Raw genomic sequence first — 16,480 nt, 5'->3', positions numbered from 1 at the left:
GCTAGACTATATGAGACCTAGCCTTATATGTATCCGAACCACATGAGCTCCTGCTGAGAATCGAATCCTAGTCTTCCATGCCAAAAGAGCGTAAGTTACCGCTTAGCTACGGGGAAGCTCCTTGTCCAACTCATAAAAAATTTTATTGTTCATAACATTTTCTTCATATTTATTTCATTTTAAGATTCAAATGCCCCTATCTTTAATGTATACAGAAAAAGCATTATATTGGTTAATATTGAATATTCTGGAACCTTCATTAACATCAGGAATCATCTCCCAAAAGTTGTCGGTGTTGTTTTGAAACACTATATATATATATTGAATACAGTGTGGCTTAGAGATATCTAAATATTGTATATATCTTTATATATTTTTTCAAGACATCAATGAGCATAGCACAACAGCCACTAACTTTAACTTCGTCGAAATCTTGATCCTTATGAAGATCTCTTGAACAACATTGTTATTATAGGAGTCAGTCCTTAGTTGGGTGAAAGTGAAAGTAGCGATAGAGGAAGAGAGAGAAAGAGAAGTGAAAGATCAAACCAACCACCCCAACCAGTAGACAAAAGAAGTGAGACCGAGAGAAAAGAGAAGATTAAAGAATTTCTCCTACGCACATAGAAGAAGAAGAATAGAAGAGAGGCGCACCTACACATTGGTCTTTGAGAGTCGATGGAATTTCTGTGTTAACGAGCCGAACTGTAGCGTACGGAATTTCTTGCTTTTAGTTCCTCTTCTCCACCACTCCGTCTCTGTTGATTCAAAGGAAGAAAGTAGAAAGAATAGGAGGGAACACAAAGATAAAGAAGACACAGGCAGAGACAAAGAGAGAGAAAGACCTCAGCTTGATTACAGAACTGGTCCCTTACACTTCTCACTAGAGTGTGCGGCGAGCATTTTGGGTATGAAGTGTATAAAATCTTTCGTTCTCATCTTTTATCTATTCACTTCTTCTTTTTTTTTCCTTTCAGCATGATTTCTCCAAATTCCAGCTCTTTCGTTTTTCGTTTTCAACTAAAGAGCGAGTTCTCTCATTAATGACTAGGCTCTCTCACTATCTCATGCTTCTGTTTTCCCCACTTGAGAATAAAGCTTCATTTCATTCTGGATAATTCTACCCTCTTTATTCCTTATTTGTGCTTTTATCATACGCTAACGCCACAACTTCCAATTTGAGACGCAGATCAAGAAACTAACGATAATTAGAATGGGATGTTCCCTTCTCATCCAGAACTAGATCAACTTCATAAATTGAAAATCGAACAGGTAGACATGAGCATAAGAAGCAAAAAAGGGAGAAGGATAGAATCTAATTCCTGGTCGAAAATCTTTCCTAGTTGTTATCTGGCATGTCAAAATCTATGGTATTTTTAAGAATCGATTTATTGTATGTTCAAGTTCATTCTAGCGACCGCGAAACTTGATGCTTTATCGTATGCCTTGTCTGTTTGTTGATGTTGATCATTCGTTTCCATCACAGCGACTACATAATGCTGGTCATATAGTTCGTAAAGCAGCGTTTCCCAACCTTTTTCAACTTGCGGCACACTATATGTGTAACTTGAATTCTCGCGGCACACCCATATATATATATATTATTTGTAAATATAAAATACTATGGTATTTTTATGTGATTACTGATCTCCTTACAGAGAAGAAAGCTCGATCACTGATTTCCCCCTGTGGTAAATCATTATGCTTATTTTTCATTTTAATTTTAAAATAGAAAACAATTGCAATGAAATATAGGACTCGGGTTTTTAAAAAAAAACACTCTCTCTTTTGAAACCTGTATCTAAATTCTAACCTTTAACTAAAAGAGATCACTAAATAACGAATAAATAAACAAATCTCCTATACTTTTAAAACACAAATGTAGGTAATTTGTATGCATATTTGCTTTGTTGAATTTATTGAATGATATGTTAAAATTTCAAGTTACGAAATAGTCTGCATCAATAAAGAAGCAATAAAGGTCATGACAATGATAAATACGTTTTCAAACATTAAAAATGTACAGAAAAGTAACACAGTATGAAACTTAAAATTGTAGATTTATAGTAGAGGTTCATAGTAATGTGAAATACAAATATACATTTTCCCCTATGTCTTGCAATTTGATTCCTATAGAATTAATAATTTGTTTCGATTTCCTCGCGGCACACCAGGGGCCCATTCGCGGCACACCAGTGTGCCGCGGTACACCGGTTGGGAAACGCTGTCGTAAAGTGTAATCCAACCATTATAACCGATTCAAAATTTAATGCTTTCTCACCACAAATTGAACTCAGGACAACATGCTCCAAAAATGCCATGTGGTCCTTGCCTTTCATTGTTTAATTTGTTCCAACCATGTCTTTTCCCTCCATGGCCTTCTAAGAACTTTTTACCTTTTTTACTTAATTAATATGACCGAGACATGAACACAGAAACCTCAAGGCAGTTAAAATTCATTCAGTCTTCAAAGGAACTCGAACCTCCAATAGGCTTAGTCACAGGATAGTCATCTATAGAGAGTGCTTAAAATGGTTGTTAAAATGAGAATATATTCTATATCCCATATTATAAAAGAAGAAAAGTAGTTGTAATTAACACATGTTTTATATTTCAAGTAATGAGAAATGTTGGACATAATTCTCATTTCTAAGTAATCAGTGTTCTAATTTGTGCAAGGCAGGAGGCAACTGCCCCTTCATTGAAGCTTCTTGTCGTTCGAGGGCGATCCACTTGAAGATAAAGCATTCTTGCTTCATATGATAAAAAGGAAACATGAATATGGAGGATGGAACTCCATTATAAACAACTAAGTAAAAAATTAGTAAAACAAAAATATGATGTAGCATATTTATGTAAAATTTCTATTAATATCGATGTTCCCTCCCAGAAAAAAATCTAAGTTACCGCCCATATCAGATTCCTTGTGCATCAGAGCTTGGCCAAAAGAAGAGTTACAGTTCTTGAACATCCCCATATTCGTATGATTTGTCCCCAGCAAATTTCTTGCTCTAAATTAAATTAAAATGTGTTCTCACTGGGAAACGTTTTGAGGTTGTTGCATCGATTGAGTGAAATATGACGACGGTGCTGAACATCATCACATGAGATGACTTTCCTAGGGCGTTTCAGAGTCTTTATACAGCCGATTGTGTGGCATGGAAAGAGATGTATGTAGGAAACTAACGTGGTAATGTTTTTTTTTTCTGGCATCGTTTGGTATATTATTTCGAGATAGCTTGAAAACGTATTGAGCACACCATGTGCATCTTCTATCACCATAATGCAATCTTAATTTGGAACGATTACATCCATTGCATTTATGATATTGAAAAACGTTAAACCTGTACAAATATTATTTCTAATAATAAGAAAATTGTTTTCCGTCAAAGAAGAAAAATAACTGTCATTACAACTAATTTCTCTATCATTTAATATGAAGTCCAATAATATAAATTACTTTAAACCATTATCCATTTGTTTTATGTTATTTATAATTTAATTATGCTAAGCTATTTTGATGCGCATGTTTTTGTAGATACATTTTGTTAATACCAATGCTCCAAATGTGACCTTGAAAGAAAAGAAAAGTCTCTCTTAAAAGAAGAAAAAGTAACGCTGAATTTATGGTACACGAAAAACTATATTGGGAAAAGGTTCATATCGCATTAAATTTCGTACCCTATACATTCAGGAAGAGGGGGAAAAAGCTGAGATGCTGGGGTGAAGGAGACAAATGAGGAAGATTAAGTTGGACAGAGTAAACAATGAGAAATTCGTAGTTTCCCCAAGAGAACCTCCCAAATCATGTGAAGTAATATGTACAGTGTATGATTTCTAGATTCTTCCGAACTATGCTTTGTATATGGATGGGAAATCGTATACAATGCATGTGACATTTTTTCTGTCTATCCGTCTGCCGACATGTATGAGAACAAAAGAGATGCAGTGAAGTATCTCTTCTGAAATCGAAGTATCTCCTTTCTTAACACACGACCCAAACTGAAAGTCCTAGAAATCAATTATATGCAATGATTTCAAAATCGATCTAGCGTTTTAAGTTTTAGATTCCAACCTTACTTTTCAACTCTCCTAAAACCGGAAGTGGCATAAATCCACTATCGCTTTCGGTTTTAATGATCATTTAAATAGAGAAAAGCTGCAAATGATAGCAAGAAGTGGATTATTATGTGGATTTAACGTCCCAAAGATTTAAGCTTCATCTTAACCTTAATCCCTCTATCAAAATCGGAAGTGGTAATAAAAGATCTACGATATCTATTTCAACACAGATTGCTATAATTGGTACTTAGTAATATATATCGAAAAGTAGTTTATATATATATATATATATATATATATATATATATATATATATATATATATATATATATATATATATATATATATATATATATATATATATTTAGTACCAAAGGAATATGTTTCATCACTACAATGAGAAAAATCCGTTTTCCGGACAGCGGTATATATACGGAATCCTCTTGCTTACTACAGAAATCAGTGTGGAGCGTACGTTATCCAGATGCTACATACCTACTAACCTTAGATGTTACATCATGCCGTTGAAGGATATCTGACATCTAGCAGTTTTTAGTATATCACATGCATATACTTATGTTACATTCCTCAGCTATATGTTATGTACGTCCATTTGTATGTGGGATTCTGACTGCCTATATTGCTTCATACGGAAAGTACGTATAGATGGAACACTTATCCGGAAAATATTATAAAACATTCGTTTTCAGTTATACGTCTGCTGTACGTTAAGTCAGAAAACTACAGGAATTACACATGTAACTTACTTTTTTAAGTATGCCACCTACAATTTTTTTTATCAGTGTAGCTCTATTATTTTATTGCAATCATAACGTTCTGAATATTTATCTCCATACATCAAAAACTTTAAGAGATAGCGAGAAACGGCTTTCTGATATTGATTCATCGTCACAAGATTAAGTTTTGCCTCAAAACGTATTCTTGTACTAACAAGGGACATCACCCAATTGTCCGGCTCCGATTTCAATGAAATTTTTATTGCTGATAGAGGACATGTATTCATTACTTGTGATGAAAGAAATTTTTGCCATGGTGCATGTTTTCTATTTTTTATTAATTTTTAAATGTTGTGATGTGGTTAATAGAGATTACTGCAGAAGTCCCTTACTACCCTTTGTAAACGAAGTGTTAATGAAAGAACAACCATGTAGATACGTATAGGGCATAGGGGGAAGTCGTATGGTATGACCTAGAGGGAAGTGATACGATAAGGGTATCATTGACGGCAGCCATCTTGAAATGCGCCATTTTGAATTAAAGTGAAGTTTTGAAAAATGAAAACCATAGCATGTGGCACCTAATTTTAATAGTAAATTTTCCTCAAAACCAATGGTATGCTTATTTTTGTTCTATAGTTAACTAGTATGAATTTATGACTCTTCTAATGAGCATGAAACGTCCATTATTCGATCCTTCAAATTGGCAACACTCCTAATTTTCACCGCATGTTAAGATTCCAATTGGCACTCTGCAATTGTTGCCATGGCTCATATTTTCTAAATTTATTACATTTTTTTAAGAGTTAAGATTTGTCAGTTCATGAATAGTGTTGGGATAAGCATCCAGCAATCTTTCTGAATTTTGAAGACTTGCCATGTAATTATTAATTTCCTAGTCAGTGTAATCATTTATTTTAACCCAGAGTACATGAGGAACCTATGGACCTATGTGACGTAAAGAAGTACAAAGAAAATTATAACAAATTGGTGTTACACGAACTCAAAATTATCATGAAATGTGGCCTACATGTTGCACAAACGATAAACAGTATTTTTTAAATAAATACAACTTTACAACTTTAAAGGAACAGCAGCAATGATAGAAAATATCAGAGACATAATATGACTGTTCCCAACACACTGTTTGTACCGTGAACAAAATATGAAAACAGGTAACTTGTTTATAAAGAGGTGTAACTTAATCGAGTTCCCGATCAATACCGATTATAAATCTTACAAACATGAACCATCGACAACAATCGCTAGAAAACGAATGACTTTTTTGTCTGACTAGCTAAAATATTGCCATAGAAAATAAATAAATAAATATACAATAAACCAATAAATATAAAACAAAACAAAAGACCATTGATTTACACAAAAATCATATTTAGTTTTCTTTTTTGAACTGAATTTTCATTTGATTTCTCGTCTCATCTACTATCCATTACAAGCTACGTCTTCGGTATTACCTGAATGCAAAGTTGGAGTTCTTTCGTTGTGTGATGATTCATGTCAGTAAACGAGTTTTTGAAGGGCAGGTATAGAAAATAAGTAATTACATTGCCTAGGAAATTAATAATTACATGGCAAGTCTTCAAAATTCAGAAAGATTGCTGGATGCTTATCCCAACACTATTCATGAACTGACAAATCGTAACTCTTAAAAATGTAATAAATTTAGAAAATATGAGCCATGGCAACAATTGCAAAGTGCCAGTTGGAATCTTAAAACATGCGGTGAAAATTAGGAGTGTTGTCAATTTGAAAGATCGAATAATGGACGTTTCATGCTCATTAGAAGAGTCATAAATTCATACTAGTTAACTATAGAACAAAAATAAGCATACCATTGGTTTTGAGGAAAATTTACTATTAAAATTAGGTGCCACATGCTATGGTTTTCATTTTTCAAAACTTCACTTTAATTCAAAATAGCGGATTTCAAGATGGCTGCCGTCAATGATACCCTTATCGTATCACTTCCCTCTAGCCATAATATGTATTACCGAAACCTTTATCCACTTATTATCATTAATACGCGGGTTAGAAGCGGAGGTAAGGGACTTACGCACACAGTAAGTATAAACAATTAATATGCCTGTAACTTTTCCTCAAATGGGCGCACCTTAAAACTAACTTCACCATTGTCTTTCTGATTAAATTCTAGCCCGAAATTATGTATCATATTACTCTATTCCCATTTAAAAAACTTGACCTTAATTCAAAATGGCGGATTTCAAGATGGCTGCCGTCAAGATCATACTTACCATACGACTTCCCCCTATGCCCTATACGTATCTACATGGTTGTTCTTTCATTAACACTTCGTTTACAAAGGGTAGTAAGGGACTTCTGCAGTAATCTCTATTAACCACATCACAACCTTTAAAAATTATTAAAAAATAGAAAATATGCACCATGGCAACAATTTCTGTCATCACAAGTAACGAATACATGTCCTCTATCAGCAATAAAAATTTCATTGAAATCGGAGCCGGACAATTGGGTTATGTCCCTTGTAAGATCAGAAGAAGTACAAACTATTACAAATCCCGGTTTCACCATTGATTTCAACATAGGAATAATTTCAAGTTATAGGGAGAAACTGTGTAAGCGCTCGGAGAACATATTCTATTGTTCATCTGAACCTTTATCCCTCTATCCTAGTCGGAAGTGATATAAAAAAAAAAAAACCTACGATACTTCAACACAGATTGCTAGTAATAGATACGGAAGACTAGCTTTTTTTTTTATCTGGATTCAGTACCGAAGGAATGTGTTTCATTTACTGGCTCTATTCTTGTATTGCAATCATACATACTATAATTTCCATCTTCAATATTGATCTCAATACAGCAAAAACATTAAAAGAGATAGCGAAAAACGGCTTTCTGATATGGATTCATCGTCAGAAGATTAAGTTTTGTCTCAGAACTTATTCTTGCACTAAAATAGGAAGAAGTAAAATATACTACAACACCCGGTTAATGCAAAGTCGTAAACTATAGGATAAACCGTTTAAGCGTTGAAAAATGTTTTATTGTATCTTTCTAATGTAACTAGGAGCTATAGATGTGCTGCTTTCTGTTTTAATACTGAATTTTGCATATTTTCAAAGTTTCATATTTTCAGAATGTGAAACAAAACTCACTTATTTTTGTCTTCGTACTTTTGCTTTCCTGTCATGCACGAGTTAATATAAATATTTAGGGGGCATTTGGTTCTATTCATTCATGTAACACACTTGTTACACTCATACATGCATGCACAAATACATATACACATATATACATATATATATATATATATATATATATATATATATATATATATATATATATATATATATATATATAGATATATATATATATATATATATATATATGACCAGGGGAACAACGAAAATGTTTCTAATGCTGGAAGCGCCACAAGAAGAAAACCGAGAAACGTAGCGAAAGATGTAGAATAGTAGCTAAGCTATTGCTGTTGCTACTACAGTGCATACAATATTCGAACCCCTATGGGGAAAGAAATTTCGACCAAGAAGGAAACGAGAGAGCAATGAATTCATTTCACTAACAATAGAAAAGTGGTTGTCACGTAGATTTTAGACTGTTCTAACGCGCTACGCCTGTCTGTTCGCTTCAGAGACACACCTAACGACATTAAGCTTCAAATATTAGATTTTCGTATTCTGGATTTCGTGTCTCTCTCTTCACCGTTTCTCTACCTCTTGTCAAACACGTACACTCACACATATATGCAATTCTACGCATACAGAAATAAAACCCAAACGACAATGTTTGGACTTTTTCTATCACTCTTTCTGTCTCTTAAAAACTAGCTGTGTACGCATATTCATGAATTCTTTTTGTCTTCGAGTGTTACCAGCTCCGTAAGTTGAATCGTTAAAATTTTAGTGACTCTTTACACTATTGAGACTATGTAAGACGTAGACCTACAGTATAACACTTAATGGCTTTGCGTAGAGTAGCCGCTAATGTTCTTGCTTTGGTGCGAGTGGTCTTGGGTTTGATATCCGGTGGGGAAAGTCGGTCAGAACTCGGAAAGCTGTAACAACTTTTTCAGACCAGCCATCCTAAGTAAGGTTTTCCTGGATTTTCCTCATTCACACTAGGCAAATGCCGGGATAATACCTAACATAATTGCTCCAGTCCGGTTTCTTTCTTCCCCATTCGACAGTTTCGATAACTGTCATAGGGGTCTATATTCATTATCAGTTTTTCCATTGTTTTAGTGATTCTTTTGATATTCTTCATTCAGTGACCTAGAATAAACCGGTTATATTCAAGATATTATGTGTTTTCCAATCCGGCTTGTTTGCTTTAATGGTTTTGATCATTTTAATATTTAAATTATTTTTAATTTTTGAATATTACTTGCATTTTAACAAGGACATGTTGCAAAACAACTTAGTTACTAATCTGAATTTTGTTTCAGGAATTCTATTACAGCTAGAGTCTATATAATCTTGCAAAGCCATATATTATTTCGAATGCCTTTTTTATTTCAATGTTTATTTCTCCAGATATTTTGCAGTCTCATGTTCAAAACAATCTAACCTGTATAGATATTAGGTGAGCACAAAAGAAATGTTCGCCTTAAGAGCCTACCTTACTAAAAATAATACGAAATTTACCATTTTTCTTTTGCTTAGTTATTCATCAGTGAGAGGAGATAATGAAATGCAAGTTACCACAATCATCGATAATGCTATTCTACAACAGAAAATATGAACCTGAAGAATGTTCAGTGTTGCAATCCATAGAAATTACAGTGTTGCTAGAAAAACAATTTCCCTTAAATCTAAGTTAAGATAGGGAGTAGAGGAACAAACTCAACTGCATTTGGTTACGTATCATATTGTTTTGGTTTCCTGTGAACTACTTTTTAAATAATAGTTGTATTTAGTTTGTAATAAACAAAATAGAGAAGAATAGATTCCTTTCACTGATGAATAATCAAGCAAAAGAAAAATGGCAAATTTCGTATTATTTTTAGTAAGGTAGGCTCTTAATTGTTGTCTGCCACAAGACATTTCTATTATAAAATTTAAAATGAAACTGTCTTCAAATTTACTTTAAATACAAACATGAATAAATATTAACCTACAACTGATAAATTACAATATGGCATTGTACATAAACTTATTTGCATTCGTATAAGAGATAACAAGAAAAAAATCTGACAGTGAGAATAAGGTAGTTACATTTAAGAACATGCTCACTTTCGTTCAGAATTGCACAAATAAATTTGTGTGTAAGACTGTAATTGGATATTATGAGTTTTCATAATTAGAATAAATTACTGTGTAGTTAATTTGTAACGCACAGAGAAAATGTTTAATTTTAAACATATTTCTGATGTAATAAATGTTCACTAATCTATATTACATGACAGTGTCAAGCTAAAGCACATAAAACCTTATGTTTTTAAAATAAAGGAAGAAAATGGAAATAAAAGAATGAATGAACGAGACCAATCTAGGTGTCCCATGTGAAAGATCACAGACGTCAAGCAGAGAGAACCGAAGAATTTGAGTTGAGTTGATTTTAAGTTTAACGTCGCGTTCAGCAGCGAGATTATATGAGAAATGGACCTACAGATTAACGTGGAATCCGAACTTCATGCGCTCCCAATGAGAATTGAACCATGATCCCAAACGCCAAAGGCACGTATAAGCTAACCACTTAGCCGCGAAGGAGGTCCCCCAATTTTTTTTAAAAAAATGAAATCTTTAAGTTTTACGTCCTATAGTTATGCCGATTAGACTAAAGGAGAAGGTGATTATGAGAAATGAATGAAATGGTGGAATGAAGAAAGTGGGAGGAAACGGGAGAACCACAAGAAAACCCACGAGCACAGTGTTTGTCCACCACAAAGTCCACACGGCGCGAGCTGGGATCGAACCAGGGACCCCAAGCACAATAGGTGAGTAATGTGAGCCGAAGAAAGAGCCGAGGAGATAATGTAAAAAAAAGAAAGAAAAAGAAAGAAAGAAAACAACAACAAACAAAGACTGTAACCATTTGTTCTAAGTCATTCATGCAATTTTCAGAAGTAATGCGCCATCCCCAACCCCCATATCAAAGTATCCGAGTTACGCCAATGTTCATAAGTAATCTAAAATACTTATTTGGTGACAGGAAGAGCTACAGCTGACAGTACTAGCGTAGTATGAATGTTGCCGCTTAGTAAATAACTCATTCAAAAGATATTTGTATTACAAATGTAGTTGTAAAAAAAAATGTAATTCTTTCATAATCTGCATTGTATTATACTAAACATTTACCAGTAACCAAAGGTTTTATTTTAATGCACATTTTAAAAATATTTTATTGTTTAAATTTAATGCGCATTGGCACAGCAATACTTCCATCAGTTGTTTGGCTATACATTAGTCATTTTTATATGTTTCTTTAATTACGTAATATAACACATTTAACGGCATCATTTTACCTAAGTTTCAACGCACGCACTTCAAGTCATTAAAAGGTAAAAGGAAATTACTGTTATTGGTGGGAACACCATTATTGTCCTACCATTCACTTACGGAAAGTTACTACGAATTGTTGATGCTTGCTGAGTTATTCCACGGATATGAGTGCTATTCATTTCAGTTAGTTCTGCATTTTCCCCAAAAGAGGGAATAAGTGTTACAGAGAAGAAAAAGAAAGAATAATGAATGAGGAACTATCCCTCATCATTTTTCATGGAAATTTCTCGTAACAAATGCTCTTGACGGAAAGAGCAGAGTAGCCTCTTCCTGACTTACGAAGAACCTCTTTACTTTTGCAACTAACGAATTTCGCCTGAAATAACTAGCAATACATTGCATTTGTCACATCAGAGCAAACAAGCTATGAAGAAATTGAAGATTCCGTTTTCATATGGATTCTTAAGTTAATGTTCCATTTATTATGTTCTGCAAATAGTGAAAATAAAAGAAAATACAATATATTTAACACTAGAATGCCCGGCGGAGTCATGTCGATTCTTTGTATGTTACCTAGATATTTAACGTATTTTCGTTTCTGTATGAGTAACGATAAAAAAAAAATCGTACCTTTTAATCGTTTTGACTTTCAGACATGAGAAAACTTCAAACTAATAATTAAATACTTCGGGGGATTTTGGTTGTTCTGCTTTACATATCCAATGCAATCATTTTCACTTCCTTTATAGTTATTGTAAGAAAATATATCGAAAAATTTAACTGTCAGTGATGGAATCATTAGGTATGGAACCTAATGGTTGCTGTCGTAATTTTTCAAAGGAGAGACTTCAGCAATGACGACGCATGTCTATATAATATTTTTCATGTAATAATACAGTGTTGGATTTTAGGTTTGCAAAAGCGTTATTTTGTGTGAAAATTCATTACTGTTTGATTCAGCAAGTGAGAAAATGAAATAAATTAATGAATTATCTAGTTTAACGTCGCGCAACATACAACGTGGTCAAGGATGTCGATGAACATAATAATGAATGGGATGGTAAAATGAAGAATGTTGGAGGAAACAGAAGAACCCGGGAAAATTCACGAACATTGTGTTTGTATCCACCACAAATTTCCTATGGTGCGAATTGTGGTTAAACCTCGAACTGCAATAGAAATAAACTCTTTACCACCGAGCTCCGCAATCCTTCAGTAAGTGAGGCATTGTATCTGCATGGTAAAGGATTGTTTTTCAATAACTGCCATATGATGAGATCGCATGTAAGAAAATTGTTTAGTAAGTTAGGTGAATGAGACATGGTTTACTATCATCATTTATTGATACGAAACGCTTTGAGAAGTACTTTATTTCAATAATTTCTATCTCAAACGTACAATGATTATTCATAGTAATAACTAGAATGGTTCTTACATTCTCGTTTGAGTAGATTTTTGAAAAGTGTAAAACAGGATGTCGAATATACAATGCAACCTGAAGTTTGGGATAGAACTTTTAAACCTGAAGTGATACACGAATAATGGTTATACCAACATGAAGCCTTGTTCATGCACATATTTTTAAACTAGGAAGCAACGATTGAATTACACTAGGTACAACACAGTGTTGCCAGATGTAACCGAAGGTGTAAATCAATTTTTTTGCATAACATGTAAATTTATTCATAACTCATATATATGGATGTTCTGTTGTTAATTTTCAGTTTGTTTAGTTGGAGTGGATTGGAAACTATGGAGCAGAAAAAAGAATTTTTCATTTCCAGCGATAACTAATAGGATGTAGCCTCTATAAAAAATGAACTAGGGAAATCGTAGTTTTCATAAATTAATACTCTGAATTGGCAATGTTGCTGATGTTTCAGTGCATCAAAAAGTATGTTGAGGATCTGTCTACATTATGCAATTCCTGAAAACAATAAAAAAAAACTTTGAAATTATCATGATAAAACGTTTACTTACATGCACCCAGAAACACTGCTACTATCAGAAATGAATTTACCAGCTCTACAGCGGATGCTGGGAGTGTCCCCTGTTCTGATTCAAACTCTGGTTCACACGTTCCACCAGGTTGGCAGCAATTTTACGAAGATTAGAAATGTTAATGTTCTCAATGGCACTGCGAATGTTCGTTTCCAGGTCTTGAATAGTTCAAGAATTGTTCTTGTATACTTCTTGCTTTAAATAGCCCGATAGAAATGAATAGCAGTGTTGCCGGGTGCATGTAAGTAAAAATTTTATCATGATAATTCAAAGTTTATTTTTCATTGTTTTCAGGAATTTCATAATGTAGACAGATAATTAACACACCTTTTGAATCACTGAAACATCAGGAATATTGCCAATTTAGAGTATTAATTTATGAAAACTACGATTTCCCTAGTCCCCCCTTACAGAGGCTTCATCCGATTAGTTATCGGTGGAAATGAAAAATTATTTTTTCTGCTCCATAGTTTCCAAGCTACTCCAATTAAACAAAGTGAAATTAATGAGAGAACATCCATACGTTTGAGTTATGAGTCAATTTACATGTTTTGCAAAAAAAATTGATTTACACCTTCGGTTACATCTGGCAACACTGTGTGCCTTCTAGTGTACTTCAATCGTTGCTTCTTAGTTTAAAAATATATGCATGAACAAGGCTTCATTTTGGTATAATCATTATTTCTGTATCACTTTAGACTCAAAAGTTCTACTGTCCCAAACTCCGGTTTGCATTGTATATTGGTCACCCTGTATGTCATACTTTAGTTCGCCATATATCTATAAAATGTAAAATGAAAAGTCATAAAATTTATATTTAAATGATATGAATCATTATTATTGTAAGGACTTGTGTCTTTACTAAAAAATACCGAGGATGAAATACCATCATGAAACGTTGACGGAGTCTTTTCTCATATTTCTTCAATTGGTTCACCAATTTTTCACTGATTAGAATGAAAACCATGAAGTCATTTTATACATAGAGAAAAAAATTATAAATTGCTCTCCTTCTTTTGTTAAAAATGCAATTCGTAGTAAGTTGTAAAGTATGCCCACTTTTTTCTCGATTAAGGAGATTATATACCAGGTTTCATATCCCAAACCTCTCTCAAATTAAAAGGATTTCGAGATATTGTCATCTTATTATAACAATTGCAACACGTACCGTTTTTTTTCTTCCCGCCTTTTTCTTTCCTTCTAAGGGAAACATCTAAAACGCTAAATAGAAATTTAATTATTTTTTTTTTAACTAAATACCAAATATCATGTCTCTAACATTACGAGATGTTGAGCAATGGACATTTTATGTTAACAACGTTCATCCCTTTATCTTCCCAACTTTCTTTTATCCCTTGTAGGGGAAATATCAAATTAATAATGAAACATAAATGTCTTAATTGTTTTAAAAGGTATAACGAAATACTTTAGTTTGTATAATATTTACCTGTACCGTGGGCAAAAAGTGCTCATAAATATGTAATATACTTAGTGGAATGTTCATTTTAAATTAACAAAAAAAAGAAGAATGTTTTTAATATATGTAAGAGATTATTATGGGATAGTTATGGCTATGTACATGTTATGTGTTGACCTAGTCAAGTAAATTTATGTATTTTACGGTCTTAAAAACAATATTTAAGACATATCAAGCAATAAAGGTGAGACTAATAATCTTTGAATATCTGAGTTGATTTGTGCATAAAGAAAAAGTAATTATCGCTTCGTAACTGATATTTTACAAGACGAACCAGGTTGACGACGCTTTTCTATAGAGTCGTTATAAAAATTTGGTTTACCAAACCCGGGACTTTTGAAAATTCAGTTCCCGAAGAAGGAAAGTAGGGCTGAATTTACTTGGATATTATCATTTATGAATACGAACTTAACCGTATTACGAAGCGGTAAGGTCATTAAACGAAAAATGGATAGTGAAATAGTGCAACAGGAATCTAATACCAGTAATCCAGGTGAAATTAGTGCAACACCAAGTTTGTCATCTGAGGATCGACTTTTGTTAGCTGTGCAGCGACAAATTATGCAAATGACGACTGAGATAAAACAAACCATGGAACAGAAGTTCTATGAAGCTAACCAGACCATGGAAAAGAAGATAGAACTGAAATTTAACGAAGCTAGCAAGCAGTATGAAGAATTAAGTAAACGAATAGAACGGATAGAACTGAAATCTGACGATACGAAACAAACAATCGTACAGGTGATGAACGACATATCCTCGCAGTTTGAAGAGAAGTTAAAAAGGTTAGCCGATGAGTGTCAAGAAAAGCACGATCATCAAAATCATGAAATCTGTGCTGTAAAAAAGGATTTAACGTTAATAGAATCTTCCGTTAAACATCAAAAGATCCAGTTGGCTACTATGCAGGAAGAAATTAAAACGTTACAGGCTAGAGATAACATTTATCGCAATAATCTGGGCAGTGATCGCTTCGAGTTTCCCCAATCATCGGATATAAATACGCCTTCGCCGGAATCTGAGGAGGATATTATATTAGAGGAAAATTGTCCGAAGATCACTGATGAACGAAATATAAATGGTATCATGACACAGCACGCTATGGACCGGAACAATCACACCACAAGAACAAGTAGTGAGAAAAGAAAGGTAAAGTTAAGTGTCAAGATGAGCGAAATCAAAGCCATGAGTAAATTTAGTGGTAAGTGCAATGAAAATGCTAGTTCTTTCTTAGAGAAGTTCCAAGATGAATGCAGTATAATGTCTATCGACCGATCACAATACATGAAATTAATACCCCATGTATTACTCCCACCTTGTTCCTTATGGTTTAAGGCAATACGTGATCACATTAGTACATATGAGGAATTTAAAGCGGCATTGATCGCGAATTACGAAAATGACTTTTTGCTGGCAAACAGAGATGCCACTCTTAGAAATCAACATTTCAATCCTCGATTGCACAAATCTATTGTAGAGTTTGTTGTAAATGTCTATAATGAATTAAAGGTCGTTAATCCCTTGCAATCGGAATCAAGAATAATTGCATCGATTCGCAATTTGCTTCCATTTAAATTACAGCAGATCTTATTTTCCACACAGTGTATGAGTTTCAGTCATTTATTAATGCTTGTACAATGCTACGAAACTCAATACCATGCTATGAATCTAACACAATCAGGAATGGGTAAAAATAAGAATAATTCAGATCATTTGGTCCCTGTTCGGAATTTGAATATC

This window comes from Thermobia domestica, chromosome 5 (genome assembly GCF_964235325.1).
Source record: "Thermobia domestica chromosome 5, izTheDome1.hap1.1, whole genome shotgun sequence".
Taxonomy (NCBI): Eukaryota; Metazoa; Arthropoda; class Insecta; order Zygentoma; family Lepismatidae; genus Thermobia; species Thermobia domestica.
The sequence above is the reverse complement of the archived record's forward strand: the minus strand, read 5'-3'. Positions refer to the sequence as shown.